Below are 10,323 nucleotides of genomic sequence, written 5' to 3'. Positions count from 1 at the left end.
AGTGTTACCCTGTTCTGTTCTGACTACTGCCTCTTGGTCAATGGGACCTACTAAAGATTAAATCCCTATGGGTATCATAAACTTTTCCCAAATGGGTGAAAAGAAAACTATTAACTGGGAAAATATATTTGGCAATACCTCTGCAGACAAGGGTCTCATAACAAAAGTTTACAGAATACTACAGGGCTTCCACAAGAAAAAAACTGATTACAGAATGGGCAAAAGACATGGAAAGACTTTTCACAGAGGAACACATTCAGATGAGAGAAATAAATGAGAAAACCAAAATGAGATACCATCTCACCCCAATGGCAGTATCAAGATTTAAAAAGACAGAAATAAATAAATGTTGGAGAGGATGTAGAGAGACAGGAAGTCTCCTATACTGCTGGTGGGATTGTGAAATGGTAAAAATCACTCTGGAAGGCAGTCTGGTGTTTCCTCTAAGAGCTGAACATAGAAATATGACCCAGCTACTCCAGTGCTAGTAATATACTCCAAGGAGATCAGAATTGGGAAACAAATAGAGATTTGTAAACCAATGTTCACAGCAGCTTTATTCACTATCACAAGAACATGGAAACAGCACAAATGTCCAACACCAATTGAATGGACTGAGAAATTGTGGTACATTCTTTCACATGATGGAATATTACTCATCATTCAGGAGCAACAATTTTGAAAAATACTACATAATCTGGGAGAGACTGGAGAGCATTACGCTAAGTGAACTAACTCAGTCTCATAAGGACAATTACTGCATAAGACCATTATTATAAAAATAGAAAACATGTATGGGGATCCAAGGGAGGTGAAGAGGTGAGAGCTGAGGAATGAGGATGAACTGGGGGGAGGGGAGGCAGAGAAATCATAAAGCCATACAATTTGGTGGGTTGAGGGAGAGGGTAAAGGAAATGGGAACCATCTGGCAGTGATCTGGAAAGATGGGGTAATGATGGGCATAGTGCAATGGTGATTGAGTTTATAAAATACAATGAATAGGAATGATTGTATGAAACACAATGTTAGGGATGGATAGTTTTAAACACAATGTATTCAAACTTTGTACAGAAACCAAAATGAAATAAAAATTAAAACAGGAATCTCAAGGAAAATGTGAAACACTAAACATAAATGATGCAAGATCAGAGGGGATGTGGAACAACATCAAGAGTATCATCCATGAAGAAAGGAATCTTTTGGTCAATCCAAAAGAGAGGAGGGGAAAAAAGACCAAAATGGATGTGAGAAGAAACTCTCTTAAGTTGCACCAAAACATCGAGAAGCCAATAAAGGGTAATATTGAAACAAGAAAACAGAAGATTTCAAACAGCATATTATGTATAATATATATAACAATGTTCAAAAAGCTAGAGTTGGAAAATAAGGGAAAAACATTTCTCAAGCTGAAAGAATGGAAAAATAAATTTAAGTCTTGAGTTGAAATACTGCAGGATGCTATGTCACTGTATAAAAAAGAACTGGCTAACAAAAAACCATTTCAGGAAGTAATATGTGATCAAGAAACAATGGAAATTAAGAAGTTCAAGCTACACTGAAGGTACTGGCATAAAATAACAGAACTGATGGGATACCAACTGATGTGCTGCAACAAACAGATGCAGCCACATCTAGAACAGTACATTGACAAAGAACTGCTTGAAATTCAAGTTGAATTTAGAAGAGGACAATGCTGTTTTCAGATGGATCTTTGCTGAAAGCAGAGAATACCAGGAGGACATCTATTTGTATTTTATTGACTATGCAAAGGCATGTGATTATGTGGATCATAACAAACTATGGCTAACACTGAGAAGAATGGGAAACACCGAACACTTAATTGTGCTCATTTGAAATCTAGACTAAGAAGCTATGAAAACTAGACTTACACCAAGAAGCTGTTGTCCAAACTGAGTGTCAGGGTTATATCCTTACTCTATAACTACTCAATGTGTATGCTGAGCCAATCATTCAAGAAGCTAAACTTAATGACAAATAATGTGGCAACAGGATTCGATAAGACTCATCAACAATAAGCATGAAGCAGATAGCACAACCTTGCTTGCTGCAGAAGATCAAAGAATACAGCCTTAATAGAGATTACATCTCAACAGTAAGAAAACAAAAATCCTCACCACTAGATCAACAGACAAAATTTTGATAGATGGAGAAAAGACTGAAGTCACCACCAATTTCATCTTTCTTGGATCAACAGTCAACATCCTTGATACCAGCAATCAAGAAATCAAAAGACATGTTGTACTGGGAAAATCTGCTGTGAAGGACCATATGAGGTTGAGGTGCAAGGATATCAGTTTAAAGACTAAGGTGCACCTGATCCAAGCCATGGCCATTTCAACTGTTTCATAAGCAATTAAAAAAGCAGGAAGGACAACAACTATGGATCACAGAAGAAACAATGCCCCTGAATTGTGCTGTTGAAGAAGAGTACTGAATGTTTTAGAGAAAGTGCTATCAGGATACTCCTGAGAGGCAAGGATAGGAAAACTTTGTCTCATATACTTTGGGCATTTTGTTAGGCAGGTTCTTCGAGAAAGATATCAGGCTTGGAAAGGTGGAGGATCAGGAAAAAAGAAGGCCCTTAACAAGATGGACTGACACAGTGATGAGACAATGGGCACAAGCATATCAGAAACAATGAGGATGCACAGGATAGGGCAATGTTCATATCCTTTAATGTCATGAGGGTTGTCATGAGTCATAGGTGATTCAACAACAACAACAATAAAAAAACTTTAGCATTGGTATAGGATAGACCAATGGAATCGAGTTGATCGTTTGGGGGGGGGGATTCATGTATCTATGAACTGATTTTTGCCAAGTTCATGCAATGACATGGAACCAACTTACTCAATGTCATCAACTGGAACCTTCTCAAAGATGACCCTCCATTAGGTTTCAGAGCCTATGAATTGAACAGAGAAGACTGCCTATCATTTTCCCTCAGAGTGGCTGGTGGATTCAAACAGCCAGAGAGGTGTGGCCTTTGGGTTAATAATTTCCTACAGGCTACCCACCAAAGTGCCTTTTTACAATGAATGGTGCTGCAAAAACTGGATCTTTTCATGGAAAAGAATGAACTTCGGTCAAATACTCAACATCACATATGAAGATTAACTCAAAATGCACCAACCACTTGAAAATAAGAAGACCGAAATAACTTCTTTTAAATAAAAAACAAAAAAAGAAAAAGGTGGTGGTAGTGGAACTTTCATACTTTGTTTTTGACAAGAGATCCTTTGACACCAGAAGCATGTGCAACAACAAAACAAATAAAAATGAAACAATTTTATGCATTATAGAACTTCAGTGTGAAAAAACAAACTTCAGAATGGGACAAAGTATTTGAGACTCATATCTGATAAGTTTAATCAAAATAATAAGCTTCTGTTGTTGTTGTCATTGTTATGTGCTGTCAAGTTGTTTGTAACTCATAGTGACCCTATGTACAACAGCCCTAAACTCTACTCTATCCTGTGCCAATCTGTCTCCGACACTCTCACCCCGATTACCCCAGTCAATGAATCAATCCACCTCATAGAGGGCCTTCCCTTCCTGCGCTGTCCCTCCACCCTCACAAGCATTATGTCCCTCTTTAAGGCCTGGTCCCTCCTTACAACATGTCCAAAGTATGTCAGACGAAGCATCAGAATCCTTGCCTCCAAGGAGCAGCCTAGTTTAACCCTCTCCCAGGATTAATCTGTTTGTTTTCTTAGCAGTCCATGGTACACTCAATACTTTTCTCCAGCACCACATCTCAAAGGCATCAATTTTCCTTCTATCCTCGCTAGTCATTGTCCAACTCTCTGACACATAACAAGTGATTGCAAAGACCATGGCCTGTATCAGACACACCTTAGTCTCCAGACTGACATCGTTGCTCTTCAGTACTTCAGAGAGGTCTCTGACAGCAGACTTTCCCAATGCAATTCGTCTTTTAATTTCCTGGCTGCTGGTGCCAAGAGTGTTGACTGTGGAGCCAAGCAAACTGAAGCTGTGAACAATCTCACTCTCTTCACCATCCATCCTGATGCTGCCAATCGGTCCAGTGGTGAGAATCTCTGTCTTCCTGATATTAAGCCTCAATCCACATTAAAGGCTGCAGTTCTTGACCCTCTGCAGCAAGCGCTTCAGGTCCTCCTCAGTTTCAGCAAGCAGGGTTGTATCATCTGCATAACACAGTTTGTTAGCAGATCCTTCACCAATCTAGAGGCCACACTTCTCCTCATAGAGCCCAGTCTCTCGGATAATCTGTTCTGCATACAGGTTAGAAAGGTATGCAGATAGGACACATCCCTGGCGTACACCCTTCCCAACTAAAAAAAAATGGGTAAAAAAACAAGAACTTATAATGGTCCAAAGAAGATACACAAACACAAAATAAACACATGAAAACATGTTCAAGATCAGTAATCACTTCGACCTATTGGTGCTAGGTTGATACCAATTCAAACAATCCTACCATTCAGAGCAGAATTATGCCATGGGGTTTCTAAGACTGACTTTTATGGGACTCCATACCTTCTGATTAACTATCTAGCCCACAACACCATACGAGGTTATCATTTGTTATTCATTCCCTTATTGCCACTTATAGCTGACACTTCAGTGGGCTTTCAGAGGCTGTAAGCTGCATGAAAGGGAATGCATATCTTTCATCCATGGAGTAGTTGGTGGATTCTAACCACCTGCTTGTGGTTTGGCAGTACAACTTCCTACTCCATATACTACACTATGTCACCAGAGTTCACTCATCATTTGTTAATGCTGTTATGTGCAGTTGAGTCAGAATCTTCAATATAGGTGACCACCAGCAGGTTTTCAGAAGACTGCCAATTGAACAGAAGATCCATCTGTCTTTATCCTGCAGAGTAGCTGATGGAGTCTAGTAAAATTGAATTCTAATACAATAAAATTAAACTGTAGTGATGGCTGAACAATACTATGAATTTATTAAAAAAAACTGAACTGTCAACTTTAAAATTAATTAATTTTATATTAAGTGAATTTAAGTCATTGTTGTAGAGCCAGAACAGACTCATAGCTGACCCTCCAGAGACTTTTCAAAGGTCGTATATCACAATAGGAGATTGTTTATCTTTCTCCTGCAGAACTGATGGATTCAAAACGCCAATAAAGTTGCTAAGAATTCCTAAAGCTCTCTTAAAGACAATTTCCTGTATCTGTATCCATTCTGTATTTTTACATAAAATAACTGGATTCTAAATAGCAATACAAAAATATCTTTGTTACAATAGTTTTTTAAAAAATTATCTGGAAATTTTTCAACTGTCAAATGCTTTTTAATCTTACAGTGAGAACTAAACATTTACTTCACTCTTCAAGTAATTATTTACTTCTCTTCCACCAACTAATTAAACTTTACCTAAATGAATTCTAGTGCAAATAAACTGTTACTGAATCAAATATGCTCTAAGACCTTGTTGTTGTTGTTATGTGCCCTCAAGTCACTTGCAACTCATAGAGACACTATGTGCAATAGCGCTGAACCTGCTCACTCCTATGCCAATTTTACTGTCTCTGACACACCTACCCTCATGTCAGATGAAGCTTCAGAGTCCTTACCTCCAAAGAGCAGCCTGGTTTCATCTTCTTCAGGACAGACCTGTTTGTTCTCCTAGCAGTCCACTGTATATTAAATACTCTTCTCCAGCACCACAGCTCAAAGGTTATCAATTCTCTATCATGCCTAGTCATTGTCCAGCTCTCTGATGTGTGGCAACCAACAGCAAAGACTATAACTTGGATCAGGCACATCTTAGTCTCTAGACAGACATCACTGCTCTTCAGTACTCTGGAATGGTACCTGACATCTGACTTCCCCAATGCAATTCGTCTTTTGATTTCCTGGCTTCTGGTACCAAGAGTACTGATCATGGAGCCAAGCAAACTAAAGCTGTTAACAATCTCAATCACCATCTATAATAATGCTGCCAATTGGCCCAGTGGTGAGAATCTTTGTTTCCTTGATATTGAGCTTCAAACCTTATTGAAGGTTGCAGTTCTTGACCTTCTGCAGCAAGTGCTTCAGGTCCTCCTCAGTTTCAGCAAGCAGGGTTGTGTCATGTGCATTTAAGACCTTATAATTTCAAAAACCACAAAAATCAACCAATTTTAAAAAAAAAAATTTTTTTTTTCATTTTTTGTGTGTCTATCATCAAATCAGATCTGACTGGTACAGGAGGAGATTGTCCCTCCTTCTCCAGCAGTGGATCTGGTGGATTCGAACTGCACGCCTCTGGGATGCAGTGCAGCTTCTTGCCACTAGGCCACCAGAGCTCCCCAAAATCAACCCTTTAAAACACAAGAGCCAGATAAGCTCTTCTATGAAGAATCAATGTCTTTGAATTGTGGTGTTGGACAAGAGTACTGAATCCCACAGACTGCCAAAAGAATAGATATGTCTTGGAGAACTCCTTAGAGGCAGAGATGATGAAGATTTGTGCATGTTAAGTGGAGATATTCCTTGGAAAAGGACATCATGTTTGGAAAAGTGGAGAGGGTCAGCCAAAGAGAGGAAGATCTTCAATGAGATGTACTGACACAGTGATTGGAGAATGTCAGAGGTGAACAGGACAGGGTTCAGATTTGTTGTGCTTAGGGTCACAACTCTACTGAAACTAACATGCAAACAGATTTCCATAAAATCCATAATACATGTCATTTTTATAAACTTATTTTTAAAAATCAACACCAAATTAGGTAAAAATTTACAGGTACCAAAGCCATAGACAACTTGTATAAATACTAATAGCAGTTTCAATTTTAAGAAGTGCATGTGAGATAAAGCTCACCACCTCTGACCTCTTCATTTTTTTGACTAGTGCAACATCTTTTAGACATGTGCTATAACCTGTTAAATAAATTTTTTTTCACTCTCCATACAGTGGTGATCTTAAATTGCTACATGTTTGTACTATAGTTTTTTAAGTTTTGTTTTATTATTTTTTTGTGTATGTACCATCAAATTGGATCTGACTGGTACAGGAGGAGATTGCCCCTCTTTCTCCAGCACAGCGTCTGGTGGATTTGAACCACACACCTCTGGGATTGCAGTAGTGCTTCTTACCACTAGGCCACCAGAGCTCCCTTGTACTATAGTTTTTTAAAAGTTAATTTTATAAATTTATAACTGCCTGAAAAATGTCTGAACTAAATTTATTTGGCATGTTCAAAATGACTGTAGAAATTAGATACTGACCTATTTTTCACTACCACAGAATGAGCAAAACATAGAAAATAGCCAGTTACTTTTTAAGCTTTTCTAAATGCAATCTAATAATTACCACCTAAAATTCTCTTAACTGTTATCTCAGCTTTGTAATTTTAAAATAATTTATCTGCAGAGTGAAAAGATTCAATTCCCTGTTTTTCTATCCTGGAATATTTGAGAATTCAGGCTCCAAGTGACCCAGAAAATGGACTTTTCTCAGCCAATCTATTTCTTTTTCCACTTGCTTTAAACACAAAACTCCTCAAATTCAGAGCATTTATGTTTGCTAATAAATATGCATATTCAAGTTGAAAGAAGACAAAATTTGTTAAAAGTTTAGGATGGTAAGAGATTCATTTACATACAAAGCATTTGGGGATTTCAATTATTTTTTATACATATGGAATGTCCTTGCTCGAACAGATGACTAAAGCATGATATGCAGATGTCACAACTTTGTCGAAAATGAGGATGACTTGAAGTACAAATGCCAATGATTACAGCCTTCAATGTGGATTATGTATAAAGGTAAAAAAAGATCTTAATACTATTAAGACAGATATACAGACTAGACTTTTAAGGCAAAAGTTTCTGTTCTTATTTGTTTTGCTGTGGAAAGTAGGCACTAGACTAAGATACACAAAGAAATATGCAGGGAAGAAGTCGGAATGAAAAAAGTATAAAGATATCAACTCCCCCAAAACATAAAGAGAGATGAAAAGAGTTAGAGTGAGAAGGAACCACAAAGCACCAATCATTCTTAAAAGTTCTGAGGAAAAAGAAAAGCTCTGAGCGGTACTGGTATTCGAGCATGCCTAGCTAAAGATAATTTAACACCATGGGTAAACAGAGGCAAGAGAATAAGTGAGATGATTAAGTAAGTATTTAATGTTGTTGTTGTTGTTATGTGCCGTCGAGTCGCTTGCGACTCATAGCGACCCTATGTACAACAGCCCTAAACTCTGCTCTGTCCTGTGCCAATCACACTGTCTCTGACACCCCATCCCGATTATCCCAGTCACTGAATCAATCCACCTACATACATATATTTCTTCTTCATTTTTAAAATTATTCTAGTTTATTTGCAAAATTCAAATACTTTTTTTCACACCAGATTCTTTCAATTCCCCTCATCCCCGCCCCATCAAAATGTCCTCCGTTGCACATCCTCATTCCTTTGCTTCCACCTTCACTCAATTACTCCAACCATGGCAGCATTCTGAGGAGTCCTGGTGGTACAGTTTTGAAGTACTTTGCTGCCAACCAAAAGATCAGTGGTTCAAACACACCAGCTGCTCCTTGGGAAGATGTGTCAGCCTGCTCCCATACAAGTTTATTTATAGCCTTTGGAATCATATGGGGTTGGGTCAAGTGTACAGCAATGAGTTTGATTCCATTCTTCTCCTTACCAGGGGATCTCACTCTATTCCTTATTTATGTTTCTTTTTCTGTGCTTTCACCTTTGCTCTCACTATCACAGCTGACCACAGTTATTATCTCCCATTTTTAAAGAAAAACTAAACAGCTTCCTTGATTCTATTTGCCTCCCTGGCCATTATTCTTTCTTCTCTTGACTTTAAAAACATCTTATACCATTACTGCACTACATGAACTCTCTCAATTTCCAAATTAACCTCTGACTACTGATTGCTCTTTCCACTGTAACTCATGATTTTGACTACATTTAATGAACAGGTTTTAGTCATTAGTTTACATTTACTTTCATTCCCCCAGAAGCAACTCAATACTATTGCTTTTTCCTTTTTCTTTCATTACACTATCCTGATTGGCCTTCCTCCTCTCTGTTTATTCTTCTCATTTTCTATGTGGACAACACAGAGCTACCAGAGTGTGACACACTAACAAATTATTTTCTACCCAAAAGTTATCCCAGAGAAGTTAATGAGCAAATAAACTTTATCTTATCGATCCTATTTTAATCTCCAGGACCTATACCTTCATTTTTCTACAGAAATATCACAATTGCGTGCTAATCTCAGGCAAATCTACACTGATCAAGTTTACCTATCAAAAAATGTAATTTTTCAGATTACTAAAGCACTCTGGTTGCCTAGTGGTAAGAAGCTGCACTGTAATCCTGAAGGCCTATGGTTCAAATCCACCAGCTGCTTCAAGGGAGAAACATAGGCAATAAATATCCTCCTATGCAATTAACTGCCTCTGAAAACCTTCGGGAGGGTCAGCTAAAGGTCAGTTACAACAAGATGACACACAACAACACTATCCACCAGCTGTTCCACAGGAGAAAGAAGGGCAGCCTTCTGCCATGTGATGTACAGCCTCAGGAAAACTGCTAGATGATCAGCTATGAGTTAGTTCCATCTCAACGGTAGTACATAATTTCAGGTACACTCGTAACTCATGACTTTATGTAATAGGACAAAACACTGGCCAGTCCTGCACCAACCTACTGGCTTGAATGACTTTAATGTTTGGGGTTTTTTTTTTTCTTTAACACCGGGGAGGGGGGAATTACATAAAATTTACTGGAAGGGACACAAGAGAAAAATGTTAACACTCCAACATTTTCTTGCTCTGGGCTAATTATTTCTGCTCATTCAACACCTATAGATGAAAAAAATTTTTAAAGTAAATGGCACACAAAAGAGAAGTAATTTCTAGACATGGGAAATTCACTTTCAATACATTTTAAACAAAAATGTCTTCCATTTAAACTTGAGGTTTTACTGTATTAAAAAAAACCTATTTGGTTTGTATACTTTCATAATAAAAGCAATAAATCTGCAAAGAAAAAAAATGATCTCACTTGCACTTACAGTTTTTCCTTGTTCTACTGATGGTAGCAAATTAAGCCAAGTTTACACCAGATAGCTAATTACTGAGAAACTGCATATACTACTAGGAGGCATTTATGCTAGCAGAGAAAAAATGAAGACAGAAGATATGTAATAACTGAGTTAAGAGTGATGGGCCAAAAAAAATTAAAAAAAAAACAAAAACAAAAAGAGTGATGGGCCAACCACAAAACAAAATCTGTCACCAGGTTTGGTCCTTTGTATATGCAAGCAACTTCACAATCTTTCAAC

The sequence above is a fragment of the Elephantulus edwardii genome, unplaced genomic scaffold, assembly GCF_000299155.1.
Source record: "Elephantulus edwardii isolate Elephantulus edwardi_28Jun2011 unplaced genomic scaffold, EleEdw1.0 scaffold00104, whole genome shotgun sequence".
Classification (NCBI taxonomy): domain Eukaryota; kingdom Metazoa; phylum Chordata; class Mammalia; order Macroscelidea; family Macroscelididae; genus Elephantulus; species Elephantulus edwardii.
The sequence above is the reverse complement of the archived record's forward strand: the minus strand, read 5'-3'. Positions refer to the sequence as shown.